The 16,310-nt window shown below is 35.5% G+C and overlaps 1 long non-coding RNA gene across 1 annotated transcript; it reads right to left on the bottom strand.

Annotated features, from left to right (window-relative positions):
- Window positions 1-13,615: 13,615 nt before the first annotated feature.
- LOC131930139 (uncharacterized) lies at window positions 13,616-14,810 on the bottom strand. The gene is made up of 3 exons (XR_009384085.1): window positions 14,334-14,810; window positions 14,033-14,163; window positions 13,616-13,714 (listed from the first exon to the last, which is right to left on the bottom strand). It is a non-coding gene; the product is annotated as an uncharacterized LOC131930139 (long non-coding RNA).
- Window positions 14,811-16,310: the final 1,500 nt, after the last annotated feature.

Genomic DNA, 16,310 nt, shown 5'->3' with positions numbered 1-16,310 from the left:
GGGGTGTTTAGTTGTCGCGCTTTTAAAAAACATTTTGTGACCGAAAGAAAGGATATTTTTGAAAACTTTCTTCGGCAATATTGTTCTAAATTATGGCAGAAATTGATTGGTAAATGTTTCAAGTCGCTAAGTGGTCTGGTTGCCGAGATATGGGCCAAAAACTGCATTTTTTCGAGGTTTTTTGGCTTTTCCGGGAAATCCAGGAAGAAATTCCGGGATTTTTTTTTTTGGCCTATGTTCATCCTCGGAACTTGCTTAACATATTTGCTTTTGGAACTAGTCCTCGATATTGCTTCGTTGAGGAGGAGATACGACTTAAAGACGACTTAAAGCTGCGGACACACATCCATCCATACATTCATCCATCCAGAAATGACGAGTTAATAATCGCAATCCCCCAGTATGGAAATTGCGCTAAAAAAACGAGTTGAGTTTTGAAGAAGTTTTTTTTCAAGTATAACGCTATGTAAATCTAGAATCTAGCTAATTTAATCGGCCACTGGGAAAAGTGCCGTTCAGCTTGTACGAACTGACCTTATACAAGCCAGTTGTGAAGGCGGTAATACGTCATGGGGAATTTTTCCATAATATGTGTACCGCACATACACAATCACTCACTCACACACACACACACATACACGCAACGACGAATAAACGAACATACACACACTCACACACACACACACACACATATATATATATATATATATATATATATATATATATATATATATATATATAGGAGCCAAAATAATTTTGTATAGTTCCTCCACTAGTGGTAGCTAACAGTAAGAAAATAAAATACATAACTGAAACAAATCCTTCACTACAGACTAATGTTAAATAAAATGACATATAAACAACACCAACAAGTGTATTCGTAGATTCTGATTTTCAGGCAATAATTCTGTTCGGCAATGAATTAAAGTATAAAGCTACCAAATAAAAAATTGGATGGATTGGCCATTTGATGTGTGCGTGTGTTGGGGGTGGGGGTGTCGGTCTATTTTATATTTGTGTGTAGTGGGATGTTGGACCAGAATACCTTTTTTTGACAATACCCTCTCCTACACATGCACACGCACACAAACACATACACACACAAACTCTTGCACATTATAGACTGTTGTAAGTAATTTATAAAAATATACATGCATTAATCAGTATTTTACCTGTCACGACCAAAAGTCTATGTAAAAATATATAATGCCATCACTCTTCCTTCCTTTCTCCCTTCTATGTATGGTGTATTTTACTATATTAGTTATTAAATAAACTCGACTTAACGCTTTTTAATGCACTTTACAAAATGGTTCCGCCTTCCTCCCCCCCCCTCCAATTGCGTCTTTGATTTTTTTTATTTAAATCGGGTCGTCCTTGCTTGACCTTTGTTATGTGTCTCTATGTTATTGGACAAACTGCGCCGCAGAACACCCAAACAAAATATAAGCCCCGGTTCACAAGTTGCAGTCTTCGTCACCCACCACAAGAAGTGCAAACACTTTCAGCAATAGGCCAATAGACAGAAGTATTTTGAATTAATGTCTGGGCTAGTCATGTATGGCTAAATGGAGTTTTTTGAGTTTTTCTTATTAGGATTCGGCATATTAGGTGCTATCCTTTTCGGGATTGCATGTTATCGCAACTGCCGAACAAAGAAAACGTAAGTAATTTGCTTTAAATATCCAATATTCGCAGATTTTCATCAAGATTTTTGTAATGTATAGCATGGTATCACTCACGTTTATTACATTTGATCGGTACTCTAGCAGTTGTTTCCATACGTGGCATTAAAAAGACTTTACTTATTTTGAGCTTATTTTATTTATCATAATTGTGTTTTATTTTGCTCCTTATGTAGTTAGCTAAATTTGTAATAAAATTTTGAGGTCGTAAAAAACGTGCACAATTGTAATTTATCTTTTCAGTTACAAATAAACTTTGATAAAAACATTGGTTTAAATATTTTTAGATTTTAAGTTTTCATTTCTATTTATTGGGTATCTTGTACTGTAATATTATTTTTGAAAAAAAAAAACAAATGGTGTTTTTTATGGTGAGACAAATAAAGCCAATTTTGGTTTTGTTCCAGAGTAACACTGATCGTGACAAATAAAACTTGTCTTCCAAATTTTGAGATTAAAAAAAGCATTCCCTGACAGGGGCGTAGCGAGGGGGGGGCGGGGGGGTGCGGACCGCACCGGGTGACACCATTTAGGGGGGTGACACCAAGGCAAAAAATAGCGAAATATATGAGAAAAACTTGAGGGGGGGGGGTGCAAATCGAAAGTTTGAGGGGGGGGTGCAAATCGAAAACTCGAGGGGGGGGTGCAAATCGAAAGTTTGAGGGGGGTGCAAATCGAAAACTCGAGGGGGGGGGGTGCAAATCGAAAGTTTGAGGGGGGGGGGGTGCAAATCGAAAACTTGAAAGTTTGTCCCCGGGAAGGGTCGCAACGCCTCTGGGGGGGTGACACCATTGAGTGCCGCACCGGGTGACACCCGACCTCGCTACGCCACTGTTCCCTGTTTAAAATCAAAAGAAGACACTTGCTGTTTTTACATAGTCCGTCAATATAAAACAAAGGACTTAATGTATTACTTACAATTAGCATCAAAGCAAGATACATCTTTCACGTAAGTATTATTTTTTCCACGGCACTAAATATTCGAGTTTCTTTCATGCATCTCTTCGCCACTCCATCCATACAGAAAGTATATACTTTTACAAGTGTCCGCCAACAAACCCCCCCCCCCCCCCCGGAATTTTCAGTGCCCTCCCCCCCCCCCCCCCCCCACGAAGATTTTAAGTGCCCTCTCCCACCGGAGAAAAAAGTCTGGAAGAAACTAAATATTCAGTTCGACATTTTATATTTGTTGTAGATTTGAAACTTAACTGGCTGTAAACTTTAAATAAAAAACAACAAGCAATTTAAATCAAAATACATTTTGCTAACAAAGAGATTTTTAACAGCTTCGATGTAGAGCTGTAGTTCCAGATTAATTAACTCGCTCGGGCTTTACCTATATACCATAGGCTCTTAAGCTTTTCAGCGTTACCGAACCGCACAAGCTTTACATTCGCATCTACCTACCTATTCTCAATAAGAACAAACAAACACGTTTTTCTTGTCAAAATCAAAACAGAGGTGTTAATTTTACTCGTACACAAAAAGACCGTGCATCAATACCATTGTGTTAACTGACAATATCATTAACATAAGATTATCACACAAAAAACAAAAACAAAATAATAAATATGTATTGCCTTTCAGACACCTTAAGTTCCTTTATATATGTGAATCCATATTGTGCACATTCGTCCGACCACTTTCTTTTTTTTTTTTTTTGCTCGACATAGTAAGAAAGGATTAAAATTAAAATATTACAGAAGAAATCACACAACCTACTTTCCCAACAGTCATAAGTCAATTACTGAGCTTCGCTATTGAAATGAGAAGTATAATTGTCACAGCACGTATACGCACAATCAGTACGCGCCTGTATTGGTGACGTAGGCATAATTCGTCAGGTATGTGTCTACTGACGTCAGGGGCTTCAAAGTGAAGAGAGCTGAATAGAAAATATTTTTTTTTTAATTCTTGGTGATATCTTTTAAGGTTTGCTTCGAGGAGCGATAAAAACGGTTGCCGTGTGATTGAGATCAATGGAATAGCAAATACGGAATCCAACTCGGAGTTTTGGGAGGTTAAAACAGGAGGACATAACATCACTAAAGGCTAGTCTTTAAAGTATTTGTTACAAGCTTTTATTGAATAACTTGCTTTCTCTGTCGTCAGTCTGCCGTCATAGATCGAAACGCTTTAGCGGAATTTCGGGCACTTGTAAATGACAGAGTTGTTTCAAAGTTTGCACGTGGTTTAAGACACAAAGACAATGCAATCTGACATTAAATTTGACGTAATTTGATGACTAATTGTTTATGAATTAATTAAAATTTTGTCCAAAATAGTAGGCAGTCTTATCCAACTATTCCGCATTATTAGGTACGCAAAAGTTGTATTCATGCAAATCAATTGTAGGCCTAAATAAAATATTTAAAGTACTGAAAAAATGCATTAAAAAATTCATAAAAATCGTTTTAATAACAAGCTTTTAAGTAATAATGCCAAAAAATTTGAAAATAAAATATTCTCGTCAAATATATTATGACACACTACTCTGTAAATAACTATAACGAAAAGCGTGGGTCACTTTATTGTCAATTGGATACCTTAACTAATATTTAGGAAGAGACCCACGCTTTCCTTTATAGTTATTTAAAGAGTAGTATGTTATTATATATTAAACAAAAATCATTTATTTTCTACGTTTTAGTGCATTATTAAATAAAAGCTTGTTATTAAAACGTTTTAATGAAATTTTTTTTCAATACTTTAATTAATTTAATTTATATAGAGTTGCATGACTAAAAACCAATGCGCATCTCATGAACATTAATTGGGCACAATTTAAATTACTTCATAAACAATTAATTAGGCATCCAATTAAGTCAAATTTAATCTTAGCTTGCATTGTCTTCATTTCTTGACCCACGTGCCAACATTGAGACGAATCTGTCAGTTAGAATTGTCCGAAAATTCGCTTGGGCATTTCAATCAATATTTAAAAAAAAATTTGTTGGCGCCTAGAATTAGATATAGGCAAACGACTAAAAGATTAAAAAATACATTAAGCTAATTATTTTTTTTTAATCTTACTGTTCCATAAGATACGATTATGATTGTTCCATTTGGGTAACAACAAGAAAAAAACAACGATTTATACCGATAACATTTTTAAGATTAAAAAACTTAATAAGAACATTTTTTTCCAGATGTGTCATCATGTTATCCATCACCCGGAGATTTAGTAACGTTTGAGTATACAAAAGAGGACAAAAATGAAAGTGACGATGATACTTATGGTGCAGACATAGCTTTAAAACCGCTCCTGTGAAGATTTGAAAGAAAAACTAATAAAATAATACTCTTGTAGTTAACGTGTCAGCAGTTGCTAAAGTTCCTAACAAACGCAAAATTATTTCGCGTTTAAATTACGTTTACGTTTTTGTGTGCTATTTCTTCATGGGTTGACGGTTTTATATATTATAAAATTATATTTTATTTTAACTTTTGCGAAATGCATATACTATTTATTAAATACGTCAATAAAGTGCTGCAAAAAATATAACTCCTATTATAAAATAATGAAATAGACACAAAAAAGAATTACATTAATGCTATACATTATTTCTCATTCTTTGAACTCCCTTTAATTCTTTTAAATATTAGAATTTAGTAACTAATGAATAAGATTATTTTTTACAATGGAATACAAAAGCAATAAGAGAGGTGTTCATGTGAGGATTGACAGTTCGCGATCAACAGCGTGTGTTAGTGTGTGTAGTAGTTGCTTGGTGTGTGGTTTGAGAAAGGACGTGGCCAAGTGAGCTAAGTATTGTAATATTTTTAAAAATTATTTTGTATATCTATGTTATTAAATTCTTTATTTTCTATTTAGCATATTGTTAAGTTCGTTGTATTGTGCATTATACGTTACGTGGTCTTGTGTATTACAGTAAGCAGAAGAAAACGTTATATAATATAAAAATGTTATAAAATGAGATGCCTGGAACGTTCTTGTCAGCTGCCTACGTCCCAGTAGGGGCGGCAGGCTAAACTAACTTAACCTAATGCAGGTCTCGTTTTGAATTACGTTGTGTTTAAATTTGGAGCATCATTAAACGTTGATTTTAATTTACCTCTTGAGCAGTCTTAGACGCACATTTACTTAATTATTAGCTATACATATCCTTGTGTAAACTAAAAAAACAGATAAAACAAACCTTAAGTCTATACAAAACACAAAAGTAAACTTAACCTTCAAAACTCAATATGTGGCGGAGCTTTAAGCATAACGTTAAACTAAATAATCCAAACTAAAGATAACGTTATTTAAACAATGTATAATAATTATTGTGATTTTTTTTTTAAAGTTTTAATGCACCATTTGTTGAACTAAAGATAAGCCTGTGAGATTTATTGAAAAAGTTTGTTTTTTGCCATGGAGGAATGCAATTATTACACAAGATAATCATTGTATTTCGATAAAAATGAGAATGGCATAAATGAACATTTCAGTTTACTGTAGCTCGGTTAAGAGTTGACACCTCATCTTGATGTGATCTAGCAATCAGCACGAAATGTTGGTAGATAACGCTGACATAAAGTATTGTCTGTGGAATGGTATACCATTAACATTTTTTTTACACAAAATATATATAGAACAGTGAACATTTTAAATTTGCATTTATATTAAACATGATTTAACTTGTATTTTTTTTTCAATTTTTATTGGTTAAGACTAAAAGACACTAACTTTTTCATTTCAAACTACGAGACAAATAATCCGCACAGTCCGTTTTAAATACGTAAAAAAATATTGACAGATAATTTAAATACAAAAAAAGTGTAGTTGTAAAAATCGTTGTTTTTAAATATAGCAAAATAATAACAATTATGAACAAATACTTCAATACTCACACCTATGTTTTTTGTTAAAGAGCAGTTAATATAATGATTAAAGAGAAAACACATGATTTGAAATATTTAATTATTTAAAGTGATCACTTACGTGTACAGACAGGATCAAAGCCTTTGACCAGTGTCCGAATGTAAAGTGTCAGCTGACGTCCCAGTTCAAGACACTGGTCATGTGTGAGGACTGGACCTCCCGTACGTCCAGACAGTCTCAAGACGTAGCTGTTTCCTGACGCTGGGGATAGAGACAGCATCATCTTTATTGCAATATCACTCTTGACACATTTAGATGTTGAATGTAATTTTGAAAACCCTGTTCTCATAAAAAGTTTACAACACGGAAGTGTTGTTAAATAGTTTGTCATGTATTGGATTCTAGCCTCTAGGATAAACCTACAACTTTACCCCATTTCTAACCACGCATTTAGGGTATTGCTATTGATAGTGTCAAGAATATCAATTAGTTGTGTCTATAAGAAATTTATCAAATGCGTTTATTTTTTTGTTGAGCAAATTTCAACGACGCTTTTTTTTTTATTGTGCGCTATTTTTTTTGAAGTGCAGTATTTTGTAAAGTTTTTCTTTTGCATTTACATATCAAACTGCTGAAAAAATACCAACTGATTAAAATCTAATTACGGAGGAGTTATATTTACTTACAGTTGTAGTTGGCAGTCGTTTGACTAGGGCGTGGAAGAGTTGACAAGATACCCCTGGGGGTGGATCTGCTGTACTGTAGGGGTGTGGGGAGAACCATCGAGGACGGGGTAGTGAGTGGGGACGGGGTGACTGTCCTGGGGATGGCCAGTGGGGGTGTGGTGACAGGTCCGGACACAACAGGCCGACCGTTACAGAGCACGTCCTTTAGAGCCAGACATGTGTTGTGTACCTCGTCAAAGAGTGAGCCTGTGGAACAGTTCACACAATTTGTTTCAGTGACTTCCTCAATCCGCCAGACGTTTCTAAAACTAAATTACTTGGGCGTTGTTTATGGTGTTATTACATTTAACCTCCATGATAAAAAAATTCTGTACGTTTTTAAATACAAAATCGTAATATATACTGGCTCAGAAAATCACTTTTATACTGTATACGAGAAAAAATGGCCCATTGAGGAAGGATACAACGGGCGCTAGGCTGATAGTGCTGTCTCTTTTCTCTAAACTAAAACCATCCCACCCCCCACACACACACCCCCACCCCCACCCCCCACACACACCACCCCACCCCCCCACCCCCCACACACACCTCCACCCCCACACACCACCCACCCCCACACACCCCCCCACCCACCCCACACACCACCCCCCCACCCACCCCACCCCACCCCCACCCACCCCCACCCCCACCCCCCAAAAAAATCATGTCTACCGTCCCATTTAAGGAAATATAATTATATACTTTTTCCAGTGTCCGCCCCCCTTCCCGAAAATTCTACCCCCGCCCCCGAAAATTTCAATTACCCCCACCCCTCTCCGGGGAGGAAAACGTCTGAAAGAAACACTGGTGTCGCGCTTAGCCACTACCCGAAGAATTGCATTAAAGAAATTGCAAGAAAACCACTTTTTAGATTAGACACATTAATTAGGCGGTAATTTTATTATAGAGTATCGATGAAGAAATTTCTTTGGAGTTGGGGAGGGGGGGCCTCAGACGTTCTTACGCGGGGGGTGGGGCTTCGCCCCTACCTGAAGAATTGTATGCAAGAAACTCTTCACGCAAACCATTTAGATTAGACAACATTTCCTTTTTATTCAATGTTTACGCGATAATCAATGACGTCATTATATTACTGTGTGCACTTTCCGCCTTGAGATTATTTTCAACTCTATGCTAAATGTGTCGACGTCATACTTCGTTTTTCGAATTACTATGCAGGTTTTTAATTTGCTTGTGTTTTCTCTAGAGCGTTCTTGTCAGATAGAATTTTTGCTTATGTTTTCTCTAGAGTGTTCTTGTCAGACAGATAGATAGATAGATACACAGACAGCGAAACTATTAGTATTAATTATTAACGAAATAGAATTCAGCCAAATCTCTTTTCAATCTCTTCAGACAATTGTTGTTAGGTTTATATATTCATCATCGTGGGTTCGAAGTACGGTTGAATGTACACATTAAAAACTAATTTAAATATATTCTTAATTACCGGCTTACTTAATATATTTTGTATAGAGTAGAAATATTACTTTATTATTGCAAAGAACTACTTGAAGAATTTAGTGTATTTGGGCTTGTGACGGTGTTGAAAATATTTAGTATGCGCCTTTGGTAGATCGAAAACTGGCACTTTGAAGGGTGCTAAGATTTCAACATGACGTAGTTTTGATCAGGCACTATGTATAACAAACCAAGCGTGACTGTTTGAATAACGTTTTTTTTTCAGGCTGACGTTCTTAACATTAGTTGATAGCGTAATATTAACATAGGGGGGAAGTGTATTCATAACGCTGTAGGCGCTTCTGTTTACAATCGATATTTCATGTCTGAGAAGCTAAGCGTAAAAAATTGATTTGATTTTAAACTGGTCATTCTTTAAAAAGAATATTATTAAAAATTCACACAATTCGGACTTGAGAAAACATAAGCAAATCTTCTTCTTCGTTCTTAATTTTTAGTGTCTGGAGGGATCGAGCCTTATCTGCCAGAGGGTTCAAACTCGAGACTTTTTCGAATTTATCACCCATGAGCTTTTGCCGACTCGACCATGCTTCCATCACAATTAAGGATTACGTGTTAACTGGTTTTGCGCCATTGAGGCCATTGACTCCGATTTCAGCCTACTTTTCTTTTTGGATTTGCTTCCATAGCCTTTGTCCAACCAAGAACAAACTACAAGGTAGCAGTTGTTTGATTTTGGAGTTGTATCTCCTAGAAGAGTGGCTGTCCCCAGCTAACGAGCCTCATCTGTCCGATGGTTGGAACTCGAACTTTTCGGTTTAGCAACCATGAGCTTTACCGACTCGACCACGCCGAACCCATGTAAGCAAATCAATTGGTCTTTATATTTAAACAACCCGAATCATTCTTTGTAGGCATTAAAATAACAAATATTTTTTTCATCAATACATAAAAGAAAACCACAGCATCCTGTCTAGATATTACAAGCAATAATTTAAAAAAATAGGTTTCTTAAATTCTATTAATGTCGCACAAAAACAAATAATACATGGAATAGTTTCTCAAAAACTAATATAATAGACAAGCCTCACCTGTTGCACATTGCTTAAAGAAAGGATACCTGGAGCCCTCAGCACACTGCAGGTATCCCCCACAGTCTTGGGGGTCGGGATACAGGCCTGGCCCTACAGCCCGACAGTCGAGGCTGTCCGGGTCAGCTTGTTGACAGCCGACCAGATACACCAGACAAAACAGCTCTTGGTCAAGACAAAAGAAAAAAATAAGAACTCGGTCGAAAAATTACATGTGACTTTATTTTGAAAAAATGACTTAAGATTATTTTCTTTAAATTACCCCAATAACGTCTATAACCTGAAATGGTAGAGTGAGCTTTAAACTGCTTGGAACCATCTCTTGTAGGGGTTTTAGATTAAATTACTTAAGACTGAAACATGCATAGAACAGATTCAATATCAGGTTCCAGCAACAAATACATGATAAATACATTTAAAAACACTACTGGAAACAAAAATTTTGGAACAAACCACTGGTGTAATTATCTTTTTACCTGCTAGAGAAATCAAAGATCCAGAAAATATCAACTCCATGCCTTTTACGAAATACTCGTATATAAAAAAATGTTCAATTTATCATTGCACTGAAATTGATAGTTGATTCTTCGCGATGTTGGATCGTGTAAGTTTAATCAAAGCTAAATATTGAAGACTTGATGCAACTAGTTTTGTTTCATTTACCAATCAAGCGTATTCGAAACTAAACTCAGCTCAACTATTCTAGGCGTGGAAGATTGTTAAGGTTTTATTTTACTCGCAGCTAGTCACGTTATCACAGTTTGAACAGTTGCAGAAATAAAATCGGTTTGACCACACTTCGAACAGATGCAGAAATATATTTTGTTTGACCACAGTTTGAACAGTTGTAGAAATACAATCGTTTTGACCACACTTCGAACAGTTGCAGAAACACACTAGTTTTGACCACAGTTCGAACAGTTGCAGAAATATAATTTGTTGGACCACAGTAAAAAGAACAGTTGTAGAAATACAATGGGTTTGACCAGCGTCCAGATTTGACAGTAAGACCGCACTCTTCAAGTACAACTGAAGAAAACAGATCTTACAATGTCTTGTTTTTGCTAGTGTTTCCCTTCACAAAACGTGACCTTTTGACCCCTATGTTTGCTCACAGCTCAGAGAAATAAGTTTCTCCCACCGGCCGAACAATTTTGACCTTAAACGTTCGAGCTTGTCTTAACTTTAAAAAATTTTAGTACTTCAAGTCTCGGCTCTAGAAGTTCGACAACCTCATGTTGTCTTGCACTCTATCTTTTGACCTCGTTGTCACACCTTTCTCGTGTCAGTCTTTACAGTGGCGTCGCTAGGTCGGGTGTCACCCGGTGCGACACCTCATGATGTCATCCCCTTTTTTTCTCTGAAAATTCTGCAGTTGGTTTCACTCCCCTTTCCCTCGTAAAAGCTTTAAAGTGTTCACATTTAATCTAATGATGTTTATATGTAGTCAGTTTTTTAATACAGCTGGATGTAGCATTGTTTTCTTTATAGTTAGCAGGCTATGTCATGAGTCACAACCCCCCCCCCCCCCTCAACCCGCTCCCTTAATGTGATCGTCATTATGTACTTAAAATACTTTTTAATTCTAATCAACCATTCATTGAACTGGCAAAAACATTATTCTATATATCTTGCAATTTTTTTTGTCTTGGTGTCACCCTCCGCCTCCGCATCGAGACGCCTCTGAATCTTTCACATTTTTACTCTCTGTGTTTTGACGCCGTGTTGTTTGGTCATTAACGTTTCTATTTTTAACCTCTTGTCGAAGTGTCAAACTTTGTTGACATGGGAGTCTATGTTGACGAGGTTTTGTGTTGATCTTTCAAATTGTGAAGCGGCATGTGCTAGAAGCATAACAAAAACAATGTACCTAACCAATTTGTAAAGGTACAATCATTATTACATCTTTGTCAAGTTGTTTTTTTAAAAGTGTATGGTATTTTACATTATTAAACTCTAATGTAGAGTACTTCACTTTATGAAGTTCAATGAATCCCTGAAAACAGTAAAGAAAAAATATATAAGGCCTATTTTTTTAAAAAATCCTTTAGACCATAAAAAAAACATGTTGCCACCTTCATGTGCTGACTCAGTTTATACGAGGTACTTTTTGTTAAATATTTAAAAATGTTAAGACTAAAATAATTGACCAGTTTTTATTTCATTTTATGAACAGTATAACTACGTATACATAAGAATGATTGATCTATTGGAAGGCATTGCATAATATACAAAAATTGTATTATTAATTACCAAAATCTCTCAACAAATGAGCAGTTTGTGCAATTCGTTAAAAAAAAGTGTCCAAATAAAAAACAACATAATACAAAAAGGTACGTTCCACCTGAGCAAACGCTCACTAAATCTTAGCTTAACATTTTCTGTACGTCCGACCAAGTCCAGATAACTCTTGTTTGTAGGACTGGGACGTGTGGCTGAGTTATGTCAACACAAATAATACAACAGCTTTGTGTGGTATTCGGGCGACTCTCGGGGCAAACTGCGTGGTTAGGAAATAATTATAAAACGATGTTTATGCTTTTACTTTATGTTTTTAAATATTGAAAATAATTTAGGCCTAGTCTAAGAAATTTAGCAAATTCATAACCAATTTTTCGTTGCCACTTTGTTGTATTAAAGTGTATGAAATACATGAAATACATACACACCCGACTTGCTGTGTAAAAACGAATTAATTATTCAAATGTTTTATAAAACTGTCTTTTTGTTCAATAACGCTGCTAGTCTGCTCATCGATTACCGTTAAACACGCGATTGATTAGGTCAAACGTTCAGTTTAAAATTATTTGAGTATCGAGGCCCTTATTCTAAGGCTTTAAGTAATGTACACGTTGACACGCATACACACAACACACAACACAACACACACACACACACACACATATATATATATATATATATATATATATATATATATATATATATATATATATATATATATATATATATATATATATATTGTGTGTGTGTTACACGCAACAATAAATATAAATTTTGTTAACAATAAAATATAAATACATTTAAAAGGAAGTATTTCACTGATCTGATTTTATTTCAAAAATTGGTAAATTGTGACTCATTAATTAACTTAACGAAACCGCAAAACACCGGCATAGCACCAATAATAAAAAATACTATAAATAATGAACTCCAATATAAAGATAGCAAAATTCTGCGTTACTATGTTATTAAAAACGTTATGATGGGCCTGACTCACAAAAGGCTGCTCGGCATAGTGCTGACCACATTATCCCTTCATATGCCGAGGTAACAGGAACAGGTGAACTCTACTTCACTTGGCCCATGGACTATCAGGTTGGAAGGGGAATCGTACGTGTTTTTACTTGCTATCAATATTGAAAATACTTTTAATACAGAGGTGATAACTACATAACCATGCTGTAGGTGAAATGGTAAATGTGCTAATTACATACAGATTATGTAAGTGAAATGATAAATGTACTAATTACATACAAATGCTGTAGGTGAAATGATAAATGTACTAATTACATACAGATTATGTAAGTGTAAAAGTATATGTGCTAATTACATACAGATTATGTAAGTGAAATGATAAATGTGCTAATTACATACAAATGCTGTAGGTGAAATGATAAATGTACTAATTACATACAGATTATGTAAGTGAAATTATAAATGTACTAATTACATAATGATGCTATAGTGCAGGTAAAGGAGAGTTGACTTAATCCTGTGAAGACTCTGAGGATCAAAGGGCTATAACTCATCACCAAGGGACAATGTATTCAGCTCTCTAGAATTGGCCCATGTATTCACGCAGCTCTTCGCTTTCAACATCCTCCCACAGTAGCTGATACATGTTTCCTTGGATGATTTAATCTTCTCGACACTTGTAGTTTTCCCAGGAAACAAACTCAAACCGTATGCTTTGTCCTTTGCTGGGGACATAGGCGGACACACCTGGAGTGGATGAGAAAACAGTTTTACACACCTTCTGATCAATTGGTTTAGGAGGGTGGGAGGGAGGAACAGGGGGTTAATAATCTGTGAAAGGCTGAAATTTAGACTTTAAAGGCACCTATTTAAATGTGCAGCTTCGTAACAAAATTTAAAAATGGTATTATTTCACTGATGATTTTGTTTGTCGTAGATAGTTTTTTATGTATTGGTAAAAATATTCATGTCGGTAACTAGACCACACATTAAGCCTATTTTCTGTCTGCATTTGAAACGTGTCACTGTACGTAACTTCTTTAACACCAAGGCTAGTCTAATTACCGAGATCCAGCGGAGTGTCAGTGAAGTCATCCAAGATCTTCCAGAAAGTTTTGCTTTCCTCGACTCCAAATAAATCGTTGATTGCTTGAATAAAGAACCCCCTCTGTGTGGTGAAGTATTTGGCCGTGAACCTAGGAATTATAAAGTCGTATATATACACTGTAAAGTGAAATATTTGTGAACCTAGGAATTATAAAGTCGTGTATATACACGTACACATAAATGCACATGCAGATTGTTTTATATTATTTTTTAAAACAATTAAAGTGTAATAAATATTTATAGAAATTTGTATATATACATGAACTGTGTGTTTTGATTAGCAGCAGACTCCAGATAATGCAGCAGATATTTATCCTGGCTGTAAGGTATCTTAGCCTCGAATTCAAAATATGGTTCCTGGAAATTGTTCTTGACTTTGAGGGTGACACAGTCACAGTCAGGTAGATCTGGGATGGGCTGGCACTCCGTCCTGGGGAATAAAACCCGTGATGTACATCTTTTAAACCGTTTTTATTGCTAGAAACACGACGGCTAACTTTCTTGATATGGTAGCTGGCAAAAGATGGAAGGTATCAAGCAGACTCCCTAACCTGAGTTACATTTTAACAATAGCACAGCCTTGAAACAAATTTAATTTTAGGCCTTAAAAACAAAACTACTTGTTTGTATTAACAATCAGCCATTCATGCAAATGAAATCATTGATTTAATTAATGACACGTGTAGCGATCTTTGTTTTGTTGTTGTTTTAGAGTTCAGACCACCCCGTTGGTTGTAAGAAACTGTTTTCTTGGGATACGCGAGGTTTGGGAAAACCCGATACAGAAATAGACGAACTAGGAAAATGGTTTTATGGGGGTAAACAAATCTTGGGAAAGTCCTGTTCTATTTTTAGAAGGCACTGGCACGTTTCATTGAATTGTAAACCCTTTTGTTGTGTGTTTTCAGCCCTCCCTCTGTTGGTAGTTGTTAGTTGTGTCTGTGTTGGTTATTGTCACGTGATCTAAGGTGTGTGTACTCAACTGAGAAAGACATATTTTAGTCCAAGTGTTTCTACTCAAGTGGCCAACGGTCAGTGCTATAATGGCAATTACCACTTCAAATGTAATGCATTAGTGAACCTATAACAGTAATAGAGCTGGCTGTATCTACGCCTACGCCCCTTCTAAGTCGCGTGAGATCTTGGATTTTGAACCAAGATAGCTAAGACTGCGGATCTAGCGCTCTACTACACAACCACCCCACCCACAAAGAGGAAATTACAAAGCAACATCCGATCACTCACGTAGTTTGTTCTGATGCCATCACTTCGATGATTGTTAAACACACAATCGTTTTTCGTCTTCTTTGTTCTGTTTTCAAAAAATAAAATGTAACATGAAAAGATTGCTGCATAATATGTTGATTTGTACATCGATTTCCATGGAAATTAAAGTATAAAGCTCAAGTCGTAGAAAAATAATTTTTAGATATTTAACAAACAAAATAATGAATCAAATATTCAAATAATAATAGCAGAATGAGAGAAATAACTGTAGGTAGGCCTAGCTTTATTAGTTGACTATTAATATCATCTTTAGAGTTAGGGTTAAAACAAATGGACTTGGCCACTGACGATCGAGGTTAAGGTCAAGGCTAGGTAAAGGATGGACTGGTCTAGAGATTATCTAGAGTCAAAATAATGATATTAAATAATGACAATCTCACTAATGTACTGACACAAACAAGTAATATTATTTTATTCAACTGTCTTTAAGAGCTCTAAAACTGAAACTATGATGTATTCCGCTACTAAAAATAAACAAATGCAGGGTTAAATGCCACAACTCAGTTGGTAAAGTAGCCTAGACAGAATATTTCTAAAAATAATTCTTGCTATAAAATCAACTTGTTGTCATTTACATTTTTATATTAGTTTAAATCATACAACAACAAAGTAGTGTCTTACCTTGAGTTATCGTTCTTGTACTATGTTTACTAACTCACTCGCTTAAACATTCGATCATTTCATCAAGCAGCAATGTTAACCGTTTTCTGGGAAATTCCATTATTACGTAAAACCAATCAATAACGAACCATCGATTATTTAGGGAATCCTTAGATATCCTGCAACTGGAACTCACAAATTTGCACTGAAAGATCGATAAATCAATAAAAACGAATAGCCCTATTGAATGAAGTTTAACTTAAATTGTGAATATGTATGCTACTTAAATTCCATTCTAAAACACTATACTATTTCTATGTCAGGACAGTCTTGTTTTCATTGACATAAA

This window comes from Physella acuta, unplaced genomic scaffold (genome assembly GCF_028476545.2).
Source record: "Physella acuta isolate Inbredline_101_S28 unplaced genomic scaffold, ASM2847654v3 ptg001724l, whole genome shotgun sequence".
Taxonomy (NCBI): Eukaryota; Metazoa; Mollusca; class Gastropoda; family Physidae; genus Physella; species Physella acuta.
This window is presented reverse-complemented; position numbering and strand designations above follow the sequence as displayed.